The sequence below is a fragment of the Dendrobates tinctorius genome, unplaced genomic scaffold, assembly GCF_039654945.1.
Source record: "Dendrobates tinctorius isolate UK_male_01 unplaced genomic scaffold, ASM3965494v1 ptg000157l, whole genome shotgun sequence".
NCBI lineage: Eukaryota > Metazoa > Chordata > Amphibia > Anura > Dendrobatidae > Dendrobates > Dendrobates tinctorius.
In genome coordinates, this window is record NW_027361824.1 from 4,931,323 (window position 1) to 4,951,186 (window position 19,864).

Genomic DNA, 19,864 nt, shown 5'->3' on the forward strand with positions numbered 1-19,864 from the left:
CTCAGCAAATTAACTGCTAGAATGCCAAAGGTCTGCAATGCTGGAATTGCAGCAAAGGAGCATTCTGTGCCGAAAGCAAAGTCTGAAGGAGAAAATCACTATTTCAAATAAAAATCTTTTTTTCGAACCTTGTCAATGTCTGGACGAGATTTTACATTCATTTGGCAACTCATTTAATTAATAAAAGTACGAGTTTTCATGGAAAACACAAAATTGTCTGGGTGACCCCAAACTTTTGAACAGTAGTGTACATGCGCACATTACAAAAAGGAAAGATGTGGGAACCATGGGAGTGGGGCATCCAGATAGTATTTTGTGGGATCCATTTGTGTCGGGTAACAGGGAAGCAATGTTGAAACCAGCATTGCGATTACGCTTGCGTGCTAGCCAACGTATGACCTTCTTAGAAGTGTGGGCGAGTAAGAGAGCAGGAGCAGGGGGGCCTCCCATTCACATCCACAGGTCCGTCCATTCCTACTCATCAGTTACAAGAAACCATATAGAAGAACGTTCTCCTCTGATAACCCATATTTAAGTTTCCACGTTCTCTTAGAACCCATCTACAAAACCCTTCCACCAGTAAGACCCGATCCCTAAGACCAATGTCTCCCACTAAATTGCACTACAGTTTAAGAAGTCCGTATTACATTCTGAGGCCGAGATCACACATGCGAGAGACACGGCCGAGTCTCGCATGTTAATACCCGGCACTGCCGCCGGCACTAAAGACCGGAGCGTCCAGCTCCATGTATTGCTATGCGGCCGCACGCTCCACTCCCGAGTGTCGGCGGCAGTGCCGGGTATTAACATGCGAGAATTGGCCGTGTCTCTCACATGTGTAATCCCGGCCTGAGAATAATGCTTCTCCGAGATGTGATGAAGTGAGTCATGAGCGCAGCTCTGGAGCCGGTGACTTCATTATTAATTGTAGAGATTTATTATTCAGTGCAATCAGATTGTTATTGACCGCAGCCATGGACCTGTTCAGGATATTTTATACTAACGGTGCGCTTGTGCTCCTAGGTCGATCAGCTCTAATCGCCTGCTGTGTGCACATTGATTCACTCTCACTGCAGGAAAGTGTTAATCAATCCACAATAATTAATTTTCATCTTACCCATCACAAACATAACTTTATCTCTCACTTCTTGTATATTATCAGGCAGTAACTTAGATGAAAGCTAACGTTCCAATATTCGGCATAAACATACAAGATACATTTCTGTCAGTCTGCAGCCACCATTACAGAGAGCTCCCTGTATACAGAGATACATGATAAGATCCTGTCTGCAGCCACCACTAGGGGGAGCTCCCTGTATACAGAGATACATGATAAGATCCTGTCTGCAGCCACCACTAGGGGGAGCTCACATATACAGAGATACATGATAAGATCCTATCTGCAGCCACCACTAGGGGGAGCTCCCTGTATACAGAGATACATGATAAGATCCTGTCTGCAGCCACCACTAGGGGGGGCTCACATATACAGAGATACATGATAAGATCCTATCTGCAGCCACCACTAGGGGGAGCTCCCTGTATACAGAGATACATGATAAGATCCTGTCTGCAGCCACCACTAAGGGGAGCTCCCTGTATACAGAGATACATAAGATCCTGTCTGCAGTCACCACTAGGGGGAGCTCCCTGTATACAGAGATACATGATAAGATCCTGTCTGCAGTCACCACTAGGCAGAGCTCCCTGTATACAGAGATGCATAATAAGATATTGTCTGCAGCCACCACTAGGGGGAGCTCCCTGTATACAGAGATACAGGATAAGATCCTGTCTGCAGTCACCACGAGGGGGAGCTCCCTGTATACAGAGATACATGATAAGATCCTGTCTGCAGCCACCACTAGGGGAAGCTCCCTGTATACAGAGATACATGATAAGATCCGGCCTGCAGCCACCACTAGGGGGAGCTCCCTGTATACAGAGATACATGATAAGATCCAGCCTGCAGCCACCACTAGGGGGAGCTCCCTGTATACAGAGATACATGATAAGATCCTGTCTGCAGCCACCACTAGGGGGAGCTCCCTGTATACAGAGATACATGATAAGATCCTGTCTGCAGCCACCACTAGGAGGAGCTCCCTGTATACCGAGATACATGATAAGATCCTGTCTGCAGCCACCACTAGGGGGAGCTCCCTGTATACAGAGATACATGATAAGATCCGGCCTGCAGCCACCACTAGGGGGAGCTCCCTGTATACAGAGATACATGATAAGATCCGGCCTGCAGCCACCACTAGGGGGAGCTCCCTGTATACAGAGATACATAAGATCCTGTCTACAGCCACCACTAGGGGGAGCTCCCTGTATACAGAGATACATGATAAGATCCTGTCTGCAGCCACCACTAGGAGGAGCTCCCTGTATGCAGAGATACATGATAAGATCCTGTCTGCAGCCACCACTAGGGGGAGCTCCCTGCATACAGAGATACATGATAAGATCCTGTCTGCAGCCACCACTAGGGGGAGCTCCCTGTATACAGAGATACATGATAAGATCCTGTCTGCAGCCACCACTAGGGGGAGCTCCCTGTATACAGAGATACATGATAAGATCCTGTCTGCAGCCACCACTAGGGGGAGCTCCCTGTATACAGAGATACATGATAAATCCTGTCTGCAGCCACCACTAGGGGGAGCTCCCTGTATACAGAGATACAAGATAAGATCCTGTCTGCAGCCACCACTAGGGGGAGCTCCCTGTATAGAGATACAAGATAAGATCCTGTCTGCAGCCACCACTAGGGGGAGCTCCCTGTATACAGAGATACATGATAAGATCCTGTCTGCAGCCACCACAAGGGGGAGCTCCCTGTATACAGAGATACATGATAAGATCCTGTCTGCAGCCACCACTAGGGGGAGCTCCCTGTATACAGAGATACATGATAAGATCCGGCCTGCAGCCACCACTAGGGGGAGCTCCCTGTATACAGAGATACATGATAAGATCCTGTCTGCAGTCACCACTAGGCAGAGCTCCCTGTATACAGAGATGCATAATAAGATATTGTCTGCAGCCACCACTAGGGGGAGCTCCCTGTATACAGAGATACAGGATAAGATCCTGTCTGCAGTCACCACTAGGGGGAGCTCCCTGTATACAGAGATACATGATAAGATCCTGTCTGCAGCCACCACTAGGGGAAGCTCCCTGTATACAGAGATACATGATAAGATCCGGCCTGCAGCCACCACTAGGGGGAGCTCCCTGTATACAGAGATACATGATAAGATCCAGCCTGCAGCCACCACTAGGGGGAGCTCCCTGTATACAGAGATACATGATAAGATCCTGTCTGCAGCCACCACTAGGGGGAGCTCCCTGTATACAGAGATACATGATAAGATCCTGTCTGCAGCCACCACTAGGAGGAGCTCCCTGTATACCGAGATACATGATAAGATCCTGTCTGCAGCCACCACTAGGGGGAGCTCCCTGTATACAGAGATACATGATAAGATCCGGCCTGCAGCCACCACTAGGGGGAGCTCCCTGTATACAGAGATACATGATAAGATCCGGCCTGCAGCCACCACTAGGGGGAGCTCCCTGTATACAGAGATACATGATAAGATCCTGTCTGCAGTCCCCACTAGGGGGAGCTCCCTGTATACAGAGATACAAGATAAGATCCTGTCTGCAGCCACCACTAGGGGGAGCTCCCTGTATACAGAGATACATAAGATCCTGTCTACAGCCACCACTAGGGGGAGCTCCCTGTATACAGAGATACATGATAAGATCCTGTCTGCAGCCACCACTAGGAGGATCTCCCTGTATGCAGAGATACATGATAAGATCCTGTCTGCAGCCACCACAAGGGGGAGCTCCCTGTATACAGAGATACATGATAAGATCCTGTCTGCAGCCACCACTAGGGGGAGCTCCCTGTATACAGAGATACATGATAAGATCCGGCCTGCAGCCACCACTAGGGGGAGCTCCCTGTATACAGAGATACATGATAAGATCCTGTCTGCAGTCACCACTAGGCAGAGCTCCCTGTATACAGAGATGCATAATAAGATATTGTCTGCAGCCACCACTAGGGGGAGCTCCCTGTATACAGAGATACAGGATAAGATCCTGTCTGCAGTCACCACTAGGGGGAGCTCCCTGTATACAGAGATACATGATAAGATCCTGTCTGCAGCCACCACTAGGGGAAGCTCCCTGTATACAGAGATACATGATAAGATCCGGCCTGCAGCCACCACTAGGGGGAGCTCCCTGTATACAGAGATACATGATAAGATCCAGCCTGCAGCCACCACTAGGGGGAGCTCCCTGTATACAGAGATACATGATAAGATCCTGTCTGCAGCCACCACTAGGGGGAGCTCCCTGTATACAGAGATACATGATAAGATCCTGTCTGCAGCCACCACTAGGAGGAGCTCCCTGTATACCGAGATACATGATAAGATCCTGTCTGCAGCCACCACTAGGGGGAGCTCCCTGTATACAGAGATACATGATAAGATCCGGCCTGCAGCCACCACTAGGGGGAGCTCCCTGTATACAGAGATACATGATAAGATCCGGCCTGCAGCCACCACTAGGGGGAGCTCCCTGTATACAGAGATACATGATAAGATCCTGTCTGCAGTCCCCACTAGGGGGAGCTCCCTGTATACAGAGATACAAGATAAGATCCTGTCTGCAGCCACCACTAGGGGGAGCTCCCTGTATACAGAGATACATAAGATCCTGTCTACAGCCACCACTAGGGGGAGCTCCCTGTATACAGAGATACATGATAAGATCCTGTCTGCAGCCACCACTAGGAGGATCTCCCTGTATGCAGAGATACATGATAAGATCCTGTCTGCAGCCACCACTAGGGGGAGCTCCCTGCATACAGAGATACATGATAAGATCCTGTCTGCAGCCACCACTAGGGGGAGCTCCCTGTATACAGAGATACATGATAAGATCCTGTCTGCAGCCACCACTAGGGGGAGCTCCCTGTATACAGAGATACATGATAAGATCCTGTCTGCAGCCACCACTAGGGGGAGCTCCCTGTATACAGAGATACATGATAAATCCTGTCTGCAGCCACCACTAGGGGGAGCTCCCTGTATACAGAGATACAAGATAAGATCCTGTCTGCAGCCACCACTAGGGGGAGCTCCCTGTATAGAGATACAAGATAAGATCCTGTCTGCAGCCACCACTAGGGGGAGCTCCCTGTATACAGAGATACATGATAAGATCCTGTCTGCAGCCACCACAAGGGGGAGCTCCCTGTATACAGAGATACATGATAAGATCCTGTCTGCAGCCACCACTAGGGGGAGCTCCCTGTATACAGAGATACATGATAAGATCCGGCCTGCAGCCACCACTAGGGGGAGCTCCCTGTATACAGAGATACATGATAAGATCCTGTCTGCAGCCACTACTAGGGGGAGCTCCCTGTATACAGATATACATGATAAGATCCTGTCTGCAGCCACCACTAGGAGGAGCTCCCTGTATACAGACATACATGATAAGATCCTGTCTGCAGCCACCACTAGGGGGAGCTCCCTGTATACAGAGATACATGATAAGATCCTGTCTGCAGCCACCACTAGGAGGATCTCCCTGTATGCAGAGATACATGATAAGATCCTGTCTGCAGCCACCACTAGGGGGAGCTCCCTGCATACAGAGATACATGATAAGATCCTGTCTGCAGCCACCACTAGGGGGAGCTCCCTGTATACAGAGATACATGATAAGATCCTGTCTGCAGCCACCACTAGGGGGAGCTCCCTGTATACAGAGATACATGATAAGATCCTGTCTGCAGCCACCACTAGGGGGAGCTCCCTGTATACAGAGATACATGATAAATCCTGTCTGCAGCCACCACTAGGGGGAGCTCCCTGTATACAGAGATACAAGATAAGATCCTGTCTGCAGCCACCACTAGGGGGAGCTCCCTGTATAGAGATACAAGATAAGATCCTGTCTGCAGCCACCACTAGGGGGAGCTCCCTGTATACAGAGATACATGATAAGATCCTGTCTGCAGCCACCACTAGGGGGAGCTCCCTGTATACAGAGATACATGATAAGATCCTGTCTGCAGCCACCACTAGGGGGAGCTCCCTGTATACAGAGATACATGATAAGATCCGGCCTGCAGCCACCACTAGGGGGAGCTCCCTGTATACAGAGATACATGATAAGATCCTGTCTGCAGCCACTACTAGGGGGAGCTCCCTGTATACAGATATACATGATAAGATCCTGTCTGCAGCCACCACTAGGAGGAGCTCCCTGTATACAGACATACATGATAAGATCCTGTCTGCAGCCACCACTAGGGGGAGCTCCCTGTATACAGAGATACATGATAAGATCCGGCCTGCAGCCACCACTAGGGGCAGCTCCCTGTATACAGAGATACATGATAAGATCCGGCCTGCAGCCACCACTAGGGGGAGCTCCCTGTATACAGAGATACATGATAAGATCCTGTCTGCAGCCACCACTAGGGGGAGCTCCCTGTATACAGAGATACATGATAAGATCCTGTCTGCAGCCACCACTAGGGGGAGCTCCCTGTATACAGAGATACATGATAAGATCCTTTCTGCAGCCACCACTAGGGGGAGCTCCCTGTATACAGAGATACATGATAAGATCCTGTCTGCAGCCACCACTAGGGGGAGCTCCCTGTATACAGAGATACATGATAAGATCCGGCCTGCAGCCACCACTAGGGGGAGCTCCCTGTATACAGAGATACATGATAAGATCCGGCCTGCAGCCACCACTAGGGGGAGCTCCCTGTATACAGAGATACATGATAAGATCCTGTCTGCAGTCCCCACTAGGGGGAGCTCCCTGTATACAGAGATACAAGATAAGATCCTGTCTGCAGCCACCACTAGGGGGAGCTCCCTGTATACAGAGATACATAAGATCCTGTCTACAGCCACCACTAGGGGGAGCTCCCTGTATACAGAGATACATGATAAGATCCTGTCTGCAGCCACCACTAGGAGGATCTCCCTGTATGCAGAGATACATGATAAGATCCTGTCTGCAGCCACCACTAGGGGGAGCTCCCTGCATACAGAGATACATGATAAGATCCTGTCTGCAGCCACCACTAGGGGGAGCTCCCTGTATACAGAGATACATGATAAGATCCTGTCTGCAGCCACCACTAGGGGGAGCTCCCTGTATACAGAGATACATGATAAGATCCTGTCTGCAGCCACCACTAGGGGGAGCTCCCTGTATACAGAGATACATGATAAATCCTGTCTGCAGCCACCACTAGGGGGAGCTCCCTGTATACAGAGATACAAGATAAGATCCTGTCTGCAGCCACCACTAGGGGGAGCTCCCTGTATACAGAGATACATGATAAGATCCTGTCTGCAGCCACCACTAGGGGGAGCTCCCTGTATACAGAGATACATGATAAATCCTGTCTGCAGCCACCACTAGGGGGAGCTCCCTGTATACAGAGATACAAGATAAGATCCTGTCTGCAGCCACCACTAGGGGGAGCTCCCTGTATAGAGATACAAGATAAGATCCTGTCTGCAGCCACCACTAGGGGGAGCTCCCTGTATACAGAGATACATGATAAGATCCTGTCTGCAGCCACCACAAGGGGGAGCTCCCTGTATACAGAGATACATGATAAGATCCTGTCTGCAGCCACCACTAGGGGGAGCTCCCTGTATACAGAGATACATGATAAGATCCGGCCTGCAGCCACCACTAGGGGGAGCTAACTGTATACAGAGATACATGATAAGATCCTGTCTGCAGTCACCACTAGGCAGAGCTCCCTGTATACAGAGATGCATAATAAGATATTGTCTGCAGCCACCACTAGGGGGAGCTCCCTGTATACAGAGATACAGGATAAGATCCTGTCTGCAGTCACCACTAGGGGGAGCTCCCTGTATACAGAGATACATGATAAGATCCTGTCTGCAGCCACCACTAGGGGAAGCTCCCTGTATACAGAGATACATGATAAGATCCGGCCTGCAGCCACCACTAGGGGGAGCTCCCTGTATACAGAGATACATGATAAGATCCAGCCTGCAGCCACCACTAGGGGGAGCTCCCTGTATACAGAGATACATGATAAGATCCTGTCTGCAGCCACCACTAGGGGGAGCTCCCTGTATACAGAGATACATGATAAGATCCTGTCTGCAGCCACCACTAGGAGGAGCTCCCTGTATACCGAGATACATGATAAGATCCTGTCTGCAGCCACCACTAGGGGGAGCTCCCTGTATACAGAGATACATGATAAGATCCGGCCTGCAGCCACCACTAGGGGGAGCTCCCTGTATACAGAGATACATGATAAGATCCGGCCTGCAGCCACCACTAGGGGGAGCTCCCTGTATACAGAGATACATGATAAGATCCTGTCTGCAGTCCCCACTAGGGGGAGCTCCCTGTATACAGAGATACAAGATAAGATCCTGTCTGCAGCCACCACTAGGGGGAGCTCCCTGTATACAGAGATACATAAGATCCTGTCTACAGCCACCACTAGGGGGAGCTCCCTGTATACAGAGATACATGATAAGATCCTGTCTGCAGCCACCACTAGGAGGATCTCCCTGTATGCAGAGATACATGATAAGATCCTGTCTGCAGCCACCACAAGGGGGAGCTCCCTGTATACAGAGATACATGATAAGATCCTGTCTGCAGCCACCACTAGGGGGAGCTCCCTGTATACAGAGATACATGATAAGATCCGGCCTGCAGCCACCACTAGGGGGAGCTCCCTGTATACAGAGATACATGATAAGATCCTGTCTGCAGTCACCACTAGGCAGAGCTCCCTGTATACAGAGATGCATAATAAGATATTGTCTGCAGCCACCACTAGGGGGAGCTCCCTGTATACAGAGATACAGGATAAGATCCTGTCTGCAGTCACCACTAGGGGGAGCTCCCTGTATACAGAGATACATGATAAGATCCTGTCTGCAGCCACCACTAGGGGAAGCTCCCTGTATACAGAGATACATGATAAGATCCGGCCTGCAGCCACCACTAGGGGGAGCTCCCTGTATACAGAGATACATGATAAGATCCAGCCTGCAGCCACCACTAGGGGGAGCTCCCTGTATACAGAGATACATGATAAGATCCTGTCTGCAGCCACCACTAGGGGGAGCTCCCTGTATACAGAGATACATGATAAGATCCTGTCTGCAGCCACCACTAGGAGGAGCTCCCTGTATACCGAGATACATGATAAGATCCTGTCTGCAGCCACCACTAGGGGGAGCTCCCTGTATACAGAGATACATGATAAGATCCGGCCTGCAGCCACCACTAGGGGGAGCTCCCTGTATACAGAGATACATGATAAGATCCGGCCTGCAGCCACCACTAGGGGGAGCTCCCTGTATACAGAGATACATGATAAGATCCTGTCTGCAGTCCCCACTAGGGGGAGCTCCCTGTATACAGAGATACAAGATAAGATCCTGTCTGCAGCCACCACTAGGGGGAGCTCCCTGTATACAGAGATACATAAGATCCTGTCTACAGCCACCACTAGGGGGAGCTCCCTGTATACAGAGATACATGATAAGATCCTGTCTGCAGCCACCACTAGGAGGATCTCCCTGTATGCAGAGATACATGATAAGATCCTGTCTGCAGCCACCACTAGGGGGAGCTCCCTGCATACAGAGATACATGATAAGATCCTGTCTGCAGCCACCACTAGGGGGAGCTCCCTGTATACAGAGATACATGATAAGATCCTGTCTGCAGCCACCACTAGGGGGAGCTCCCTGTATACAGAGATACATGATAAGATCCTGTCTGCAGCCACCACTAGGGGGAGCTCCCTGTATACAGAGATACATGATAAATCCTGTCTGCAGCCACCACTAGGGGGAGCTCCCTGTATACAGAGATACAAGATAAGATCCTGTCTGCAGCCACCACTAGGGGGAGCTCCCTGTATAGAGATACAAGATAAGATCCTGTCTGCAGCCACCACTAGGGGGAGCTCCCTGTATACAGAGATACATGATAAGATCCTGTCTGCAGCCACCACAAGGGGGAGCTCCCTGTATACAGAGATACATGATAAGATCCTGTCTGCAGCCACCACTAGGGGGAGCTCCCTGTATACAGAGATACATGATAAGATCCGGCCTGCAGCCACCACTAGGGGGAGCTCCCTGTATACAGAGATACATGATAAGATCCTGTCTGCAGCCACTACTAGGGGGAGCTCCCTGTATACAGATATACATGATAAGATCCTGTCTGCAGCCACCACTAGGAGGAGCTCCCTGTATACAGACATACATGATAAGATCCTGTCTGCAGCCACCACTAGGGGGAGCTCCCTGTATACAGAGATACATGATAAGATCCTGTCTGCAGCCACCACTAGGAGGATCTCCCTGTATGCAGAGATACATGATAAGATCCTGTCTGCAGCCACCACTAGGGGGAGCTCCCTGCATACAGAGATACATGATAAGATCCTGTCTGCAGCCACCACTAGGGGGAGCTCCCTGTATACAGAGATACATGATAAGATCCTGTCTGCAGCCACCACTAGGGGGAGCTCCCTGTATACAGAGATACATGATAAGATCCTGTCTGCAGCCACCACTAGGGGGAGCTCCCTGTATACAGAGATACATGATAAATCCTGTCTGCAGCCACCACTAGGGGGAGCTCCCTGTATACAGAGATACAAGATAAGATCCTGTCTGCAGCCACCACTAGGGGGAGCTCCCTGTATAGAGATACAAGATAAGATCCTGTCTGCAGCCACCACTAGGGGGAGCTCCCTGTATACAGAGATACATGATAAGATCCTGTCTGCAGCCACCACTAGGGGGAGCTCCCTGTATACAGAGATACATGATAAGATCCTGTCTGCAGCCACCACTAGGGGGAGCTCCCTGTATACAGAGATACATGATAAGATCCGGCCTGCAGCCACCACTAGGGGGAGCTCCCTGTATACAGAGATACATGATAAGATCCTGTCTGCAGCCACTACTAGGGGGAGCTCCCTGTATACAGATATACATGATAAGATCCTGTCTGCAGCCACCACTAGGAGGAGCTCCCTGTATACAGACATACATGATAAGATCCTGTCTGCAGCCACCACTAGGGGGAGCTCCCTGTATACAGAGATACATGATAAGATCCGGCCTGCAGCCACCACTAGGGGCAGCTCCCTGTATACAGAGATACATGATAAGATCCGGCCTGCAGCCACCACTAGGGGGAGCTCCCTGTATACAGAGATACATGATAAGATCCTGTCTGCAGCCACCACTAGGGGGAGCTCCCTGTATACAGAGATACATGATAAGATCCTTTCTGCAGCCACCACTAGGGGGAGCTCCCTGTATACAGAGATACATGATAAGATCCTGTCTGCAGCCAACACTAGGGGGAGCTCCCTGTATACAGAGATACATAATAAGATCCTGTCTGCAGCCAACACTAGGTGGAGCTCCCTGTATATAGAGATACATGATAAGATCCTGTCTGCAGCCACCAGTAGGGGGAGCTTCTTGAATTATTAGATTCTCATGACATAAAATATATCAAAGTGAAAAAAGTTTTTATACTAATTATCAACCAAAGTAGAATCTGCTCATTATATAGGAGATATACGGTCAGTGAGTGAGACTAAGGAAACTTTATGATCTCTGCTGGCTCCATGTTTGCTCTCAGGTGGACGTTTTGCTGCCATCACTTCAGTTTCTATTTGATATAAAGATATGATGAACTCTGCAACTCCCAAGCTCAGAGCCTGGTAAGGTAGGGAATGTGCTGGCGGCGTGTCATATGGGCATCGCAGAAACCGCACAGCGACGTAAGTTTCCTATCACTGTCTGGACTCAGGGAAACCACCAGGTAGATAGACAGGGGGAGCTGAAACGATAAAGAATAATGTTCATTAAATTATCAGAGGGATTGTTAAATCCTGACTGATCCACTGCTGACTCTGAGCCACAGGACACAGCGGCTCCCATGTGGATCAGTCACTGACACAAGCTGTTTACAGGCATCTAAAAGATTTACCCCAATGACTGAGAAGACTGAAGAAAATAACATCATTCTGTCTGAAAAGACCCAGAGGGTAAAAGAAAAGAGTGCAAACTACAGGGAAGACAAAACGTATTATGTAACATCTGCCAAAAGTCTGAGGAACTCATATACCGTAATATCCCCATACTACAGTGCACGTACAGGGCAGACTGTGGAACATAGGGGGCAGTATTATACCGTGTTTCCCCGAAAGTAGGACCCCCCCGAAAGTAAGACAGGGTGGGGGTTACGGGGGGGTCCTTCAATGTAAGGCCTCCCCCGAATGTAAGGCAGGGTTGGGGGCCGCTGTGAAATGTAAGGCCCTTACCTTTGGGCCGCCGCTGTCCCCCATTGGGTCCCCAGGCTCCAGAGGTTTCCTCAGGTGCAGCTGGGCGGGTCCAGCGCTCATGGGGTTAACTCGCCGTGTTAACCCCGCAATCCTCCCAGCTCAACAGCTCATTGGCCGCCCCTGTTCCCCAGTCACCGCCGGCCCCCGGCTCGAGCACTGATTGGTCCAGCAGCTCAGGCTGTAATTGGCCGCCCCAGCCCCACGTCACCGCTGTTTCCCTGCTGATTGGCACAGCGTTCCCTGCAGCACAGGCCTTCCGCACCCACAGCCGCACCGCAGAGGAAAACGTCCAGCATTTAAAAACCAAGTAGGGAAACATGTACTGTATAGGGTATGGGGCTGTGTGCAGTGGGATACGGCACTGTTATGGGGTATGGGGCTGTGTGCAGTGGGATACGGCACTGTTATGGGGTGTGGGGCTGTGTGCAGTGGGATACGGCACTGTTATGGGGTGTGGGGCTGTGTGCAGTGGGATACGGCACTGTTATGGGGTGTGGGGCTGTGTGCAGTGGGATACGGCACTGTTATGGGGTGTGGGGCTGTGTGCAGTGGGATACGGCACTGTTATGGGGTATAACAGCATGTTAATAAATGTTAATTTATTGGTTAAAAAGAAATTGTCATTTTTTTTCGGCTAATGGTAAGACCTCCCCCGAAAGTAAGACAGGGTGGGATTTTTTGGGGTAAAATTAATGTAAGACAGGGTCTTACTTTCGGGGAAACACGGGTAGTAGTTCTATTCTTGTATATAGGAGCAGTATTATAGTAGTTATATTCTTGTACATAGGAGCAGTATTATAGTAGTTATATTCTTGTACATAGGGGCAGTATTATAGTAGTTATATTCTTGTACATAGGGGCAGTATTATAGTAGTTATATTCTTGTACATAGGAGCAGTATTATAGTAGTTATATTCTTGTACATAGGGGCAGTATTATAGTAGTTATATTCTTGTACATAGGAGCAGTATTATAGTAGTTATATTCTTGTACATAGGGGCAGTATTATAGTAGTTATATTCTTGTACATAGGGGGCAGTATTATAGTAGTTATATTCTTGTACATAGGGGCAGTATTATAGTAGTTATATTCTTGTACATAGGAGCAGTATTATAGTAGTTATATTCTTGTACATAGGGGCAGTATTATAGTAGTTATATTCTTGTACATAGGGGCAGTATTATAGTAGTTATATTCTTGTACATAGGAGCAGTATTATAGTAGTTATATTCTTGTACATAGGGGCAGTATTATAGTAGTTATATTCTTGTACATAGGGGCAGTATTATAGTAGTTATATTCTTGTACATAGGGGCAGTATTATAGTAGTTATATTCCTGTATATAGGGGCAGTATTATAGTAGTTATATTCTTGTACATAAGGGGCAGTATTATAGTAGTTATATTCTTGTACATAGGGGGCAGTATTATAGTAGTTATATTATATATGGGGCAGTATTATAGTAGTTATATTATTGTACATAGGGGCAGTATTATAGTAGTTATATTCTTGTACTTAGAGGCAGTATTATAGTGGTTATATTCTTGTACATAGGGGCAATTTTTATTGTATAAAACCAACAAATACAATTAAAATAAACAGAATTCTTCCTTAATACAAAACATAAATTCTCATGAATGCATCAGACAATAATTATAGAACTAAATTAATACATTAGGAATAAAGGTAACTTAGAGTTCACTCCTGTGGAAGGAAGAATATGAAATAAATACTTTTAGTAACACGATCATGTTATTATCCCACAGACACATTCCTCCATAGTTTCTCATTACTCTGACTTTTCTTTATCTCTATCGCTCTTATCCATCTGAGCTCGGACAGTATCTTTGTGGCTGCGGTGACGGGATGGAAGGGCTCGCTGTGGAGGGACACTTGGGTTCTCATGTGCCAGTGGTAATATTTAATGGTGGTAATGATCAGGTACATTGTCCCCCTGTCGATGGTACCGTCAGTGGATGGGACTCCATAGATAATGTCAGGGTATTTCAGGGACAGCAGTCTGGGGATTTTCAGCTTGGTCGATACTTCCGTCCATATTTCCCTACTTCCCCAGCAATCACAAATAAAATGCTCCATGGTTTCCTCCTGCTGACAACCAAGGGGACAGTTCCGATCCGAAACACTTAAATATTTTAAGTTCCCCCTCACAAAGAGCTTCCCATGTAGCGACAGCCAAGCAATGTCAAAAAACTTTGCTGGAAGTCGCCTCCCATTGAGGAATCCGAGACTGTCCTGAAGGGTCCTGGTGGCACAATCTCTTGGGGCCAGTGGAGAGTAGAAGAAAGTCCTACATATATGAGCACACAGATCTTTCCTCGTATTACTCTCAATGTAAGACTTCTCCAGTCCCCACTTCCTGACACACTTCAGACCATATTCCAGATACTGGGGGAGGTGGTCACCTGTCCATCTCCTCCTCTTGAGACTGCCGCCTCGCACCCAAGATTCCGCAAAAGGCAATATCCAATACCTGATACTATTCGCCCACAGGGAGCTACTGTTTGAATCCATGCTCCCAAAATTTACTTTCAGAAACAAGGAGTCAAAGAAAACCCTTGGATTCAACATATCCAGCCCGCCCCTCACTCCGCCGTAGGTACGTTATTCCCCTCTTTATCAGGTTCATCCTGTTCCCCCACAAGAGCTGGAAGAACAGGCTGAGGAGCCTCGCCGAGAAGGATTCTGGCAAAGGAAAAACGACAGAGACATACAAAAAGACGGGGACCAGGTAAGTCTTCAACATAGCAACCCTTTCTCTGTAAGTCAGCCTCCAGTTCTTCCATCGCTGAACCTTTGCATTTCCGGTCTCCAATTTTTCCTCCCAATTTAGGCTGGCATTATCGTCCCTCCCAAATTTAACCCCTAAGATCTTAATATGGGTGGAGGCCTTAACAAACTGTGGCAGATCAAAGTCTGGGTCAGATTGCAATGTCCACAGAGCTTGACTCTTCTCAAGGTTGACTAGAGACCCGGAGGCCTCTGAGTAACTTCTGATGGCCGCAGACAACATCTGCACCTCACGTGGATTAGATATCACCAGAGTCACATCATCCGCATAGGCAACCACCTTCAGAGGCAAGCAGTGGGGGACCGGCACCCCCCAAAAGTTACACTCCTGCAGTGACCTCAATAACGGGTCTATGGCAAAAACATACAGGAGTGGACTCAGCGGGCAGCCCTGTCTCACCCCCGCCTCAACTTCAAAAGTGCCACCCTGCCAACCATTAATCAGAGGAAAGCTCACCGCCTCTCTGTACAAAGTCTTCAGCCAATCCACAAATTGTCCTGGAATACCGTACTTTGACAATGTGGCCCACAGATAGTCATGATCAACTCTGTCAAAGGCTTTAGCCTGGTCCAGACTGACAACATATCTCCCACACCGCAGAGCTTTACATCTCTCAAACATCTCCCGTATCGAGATGACTGCTCCAGAGATGTTCCGCCCTTTTACCGTGCCAAACCGAGAGCCTACCAACAGTGCCGGGGACAAACAGACTAACCTAGAAAACAGGATCTTTGCCAGAATCTTCCTGTCAACATTCAAGAGGGCAATTGGCCTCCAGTTCTTGATGTCGCTCGGCTCCTTACCTTTAGACAGCAGAATTAATGAGGACACTCTCATGGATGGAGGCATCAGGTGATTTTCTAGACAATTTTTGTAAACATCCACAAGAATTGGAGCCAGGAGGTCTTTGAATTTCTTATAAAATTCTGCTGTTATACCATCCGGACCTGGTGCCTTCTTCAGATGTAACTTATCAATGGCCTCCTTAACCTCCTCCACCGTTAATTCTGCTGTCAAAGGAGTAAAGTCCAGATCATTAATATCAGGTGTTGGAGTTGCCTCCAAGAATTGAGTCATTTTATGTTTATCCAAAGCCTTCCTCTGAAACAAGTCAGTATAATAAGATTTCACAACCCCCAGGATACCCTCCCGAGATTCCTGCAATACACCCTGGGAGTCAATGAGACCTGTGACCAATTTATTGGCCACCCGCTCCCGGCAATTCTCAAAGGGATCAGGTGCCCCTAAGACCCCATAATCCCGTTCGAGAACCAAGGAGGTATACCTGCTGTACTGATACTGCCTTATCTCAGATTTCAACCGGTCGATCTTCTCTTTGTTACCCCCGCCCTCCGAATAGAGTGACTCCAATTCTTTGCGCAGCCTTAGGTACTGACTATACTTACTCCGGCCTTTCTTAGCTGACAGTCTCTTCAAGAGGTATCTGATATCATCCTTGACGTCCTCCCACCAGTCGGCCATGTTGTCATAGAAGTCCACTCTCTGTAGATGACCCTACAAAAGGGAGTGGACACAACTCTGGACAGAGACATCATGGAGGAGGCTAGAATTGAGTCTCCATAACCCCCTACCAACATCAGCTCGCTTAGTGGCCCCTAGGCAGAAATATAGGGCAAGATGGTCTGAGTATGGGACGACTCTCTCACTCATGGCACCAATGACTTCCATGGGACTTACAAAAGCCAGATCTATTCTACTGCTTCTATTGGAGCAGGAATAGGTTAATTTTGGCTTTCGTCCTCCCCGTTTAAAGACGTCACCTAATCCGGCCTGCAGGACTATGTTATTCAAGATCCTACCATCCCTCGTCACGGTTCTACCTGAGGAGCTCTCACCTGATGTCAGTATGGCATTGAAGTCCCCCACCATTATCACTGGAAGAGAGGTGAACAGATAAGGCTTGACATCATTAAATAACTGTATCCTGTCAGTCACCGTCTGTGGCCCATAGATGTTAATAAGCCGGAGTCGCCTCCCATGGATAGTGACTTCCAGGACCAGACACCTTCCCATAACCACCTCCGTCATCCTATGTACTGTCACCTCCCTGGTGTTAAACAGAATGCCGACCCCGGCGTACGGCTCCACAGCCAGTGACCAAAAAGAGGGACCAGACCGCCATTCCCTCTCAGCCTCCCTCATGAGCCCCTGAGTCGTCAGCCGCGTCTCCTGCAGAAAGATGACATCTGCGTCCAGGTATCGGAGATGGTCATAGACAGCGTGCCTCGTCCTCCTCACCTTAATGCTGTTCACATTACTGGATGTTACTTTTAATGAGAAATCCGCCATCACAATGCCACAACAGAGGAGCAGAGATGTAAAAGCCACCATCATAAGTCTGGGTCACAGATGTTCTGACTACCACCGGTCTCCATGTCAGACTGTATCTCATTGTCAGCAGGTACGGGCTTCCGTTTTGTAGGGGGTTGGTCCGCTACGTCCCTGTCATACTCAGTCTCTATTCTTTTTATCTCTTCCTCCAAGTCCCCATCAGACTCAGACAAAACATCAAACTTATTGGACATGACCATCACACCTGCTGAACTCTGGACTTTTTTCCTGCCACCCTGGCTAGTGACATACTCCTCCTCAGGTTTACAGGAGGCCTTGTCCTTTTTTTCCTTTTTACCTGATTACAGCCACTTTCTTCAGCTAGAGATGGTGATACTGAAGTGGTGGCTACATGTGGCTGCTGGACCTGAGGGACGACCTCCATGCTCCCCTCTGTGCAAAGCTGCTCTGATGTTACCTGAGCGGACCCCTGGTGGACCTCTGACCTGGTCAGTACTGTCCCTGACATTAAAGCCTCCTCCTCTTGAGCCTCTGTCCCTGTCACTAACTCCTCATCAGGAAGGAGCTTGCATATATTGTGCCAGGCATCTGGACAGTCCCTGTGAGGGTGGCCAATCTCCCCACAGAGATTGCACTTGATGTTCTGGCAATCTGCCGCTAAGTGGCCGACTTCCCCGCACAGGCTGCACTTTTCCACGGTACAGGTGTTTGCCAGGTGACCCACTTTACCACACTTAAAACACTTTCGTGGCTGCCCAGGGTAGAAGCAAACCCCCTTCTCCCTCCCGATAAAGAAGGAGTTGGGTAAGTGAGCCGTGATGTTGTTGTGCTGGCGTAATTTCACCAGCACCTTCCATCCACCGGTCCATATACCGTCCTCATCCCTGTTTTTGGTGAGGTCGGAGACAAGGTCACAATGCCTCCGGAGCCACACCACAATGTCCTGCGGGGGAACAGCCTCATTCCAAAAGATGATATTAACCGTGGCGGTATCTGGCTTAGATATTGGAATGAAGCTGAACTTATTTCTGCCATCAGCGTCCCTGAACTTGGGGAAATTGGCCCAGAATCTGTCCAGATCAGACATAAGCTTAAAGCTGATATCATAGCCCTGTCTGTCTGGCAGATTTATGACCGCCAAGATATTAACCGGCGCAAACCCCATCTGGCGGCACAGAAGCTCCCTGACTACCAGCCTCCTGTCCGGCAGGTCCTCCTTGGCACCTCTGTGCCTGAACCGCACCACATTCCTCCTTTTGAAAGCCTGCCCGGTGTAATTGGCGCCGGAGGTAAAGGACGGAGCGCCGCGGCACCAAACATTACTGGGAGGGTCCTGTGGGGCCACACTGGGCTGACTGACAGGGCGAGGGTCTGCAGCGGAGGGGCCTGTTGCACCTTGTGTGCTGGAAACCAAAGGGGGGAAATCACAAACATTTTGCACATTAATATCAACATCATCATCAATCTCAATAGCGTCATCAGGATGTGCAATGTCCACCACAGTCTCTGTACCCCCTTCAGCCCCCAACCCCACATGAACAGTATCAATATCCCCAGAATTAGTGCTCTCCTGGACACCAACAGCAGATGCAGTCTCATGTCCACTGTCTTGCTGTTGTGCTGGGCATGCTGGGACTTGTGGTACCGCTGGGATCTGAGCCTCTTGCTCCTGCTTGGGGTCTGCCGCAGGTAGTTGCGGCTGCTGGTGTAGTATCTGACCCTCCTTAAAACAGAAGCTAGCGGGCTGCAGCACCGGCCATACCTGCTGCCGGGTCCCACCTGGGACAATGTCTGTGCGGGAACCAGCAGAGTCCTGCGTGTAGGACCTAAACCGCTCCTGGTTCCTATATGTCTCTGCCAGGGGCCCCATCCTCGCCAGCACACAGTCTATGTCCCGCACCACAGTTGCCAGCTCTACCCCCAGTGCATTCAGTCTCTGGTCATATACAGAGTGATCCCCAGGATTCGCAGCCTTCACCTTGTAAATGCAGTCAATTTCTATTTGCAGAAGATTCCTCTGCTGCTGCAACTCACTCATCCTCCTGACCAGTCCTGGTATCTCCTCTGCCAGCTGTAGCTCCGGGGCACACGGCGGCTCCTTCTGGGGTCTTGCTTTAGGGGTTGACACGTTAGTTTTTAATGTCGCTGGTTTTGTGGCTCCAGCCTCCGCAACACTTTTACCGCTGCCACCAGCCTGCAACCTCGTGCGTCCAGAGCTCGCCATGCTGGTCACCACATGTCCCAGCTGAAGGTTCTCCTGGAGTGTTTGCTTCTCCAGAGATG

At 49.2% G+C, this 19,864-nt stretch overlaps 1 protein-coding gene across 4 annotated transcripts in view; it reads left to right on the forward strand.

The window, feature by feature from the left end:
• The window catches only part of PDE2A (phosphodiesterase 2A), an 806,220-nt gene that overhangs the window by 485,527 nt on the left and 300,829 nt on the right, over positions 1-19,864 (forward strand). The window lies entirely within an intron of this gene.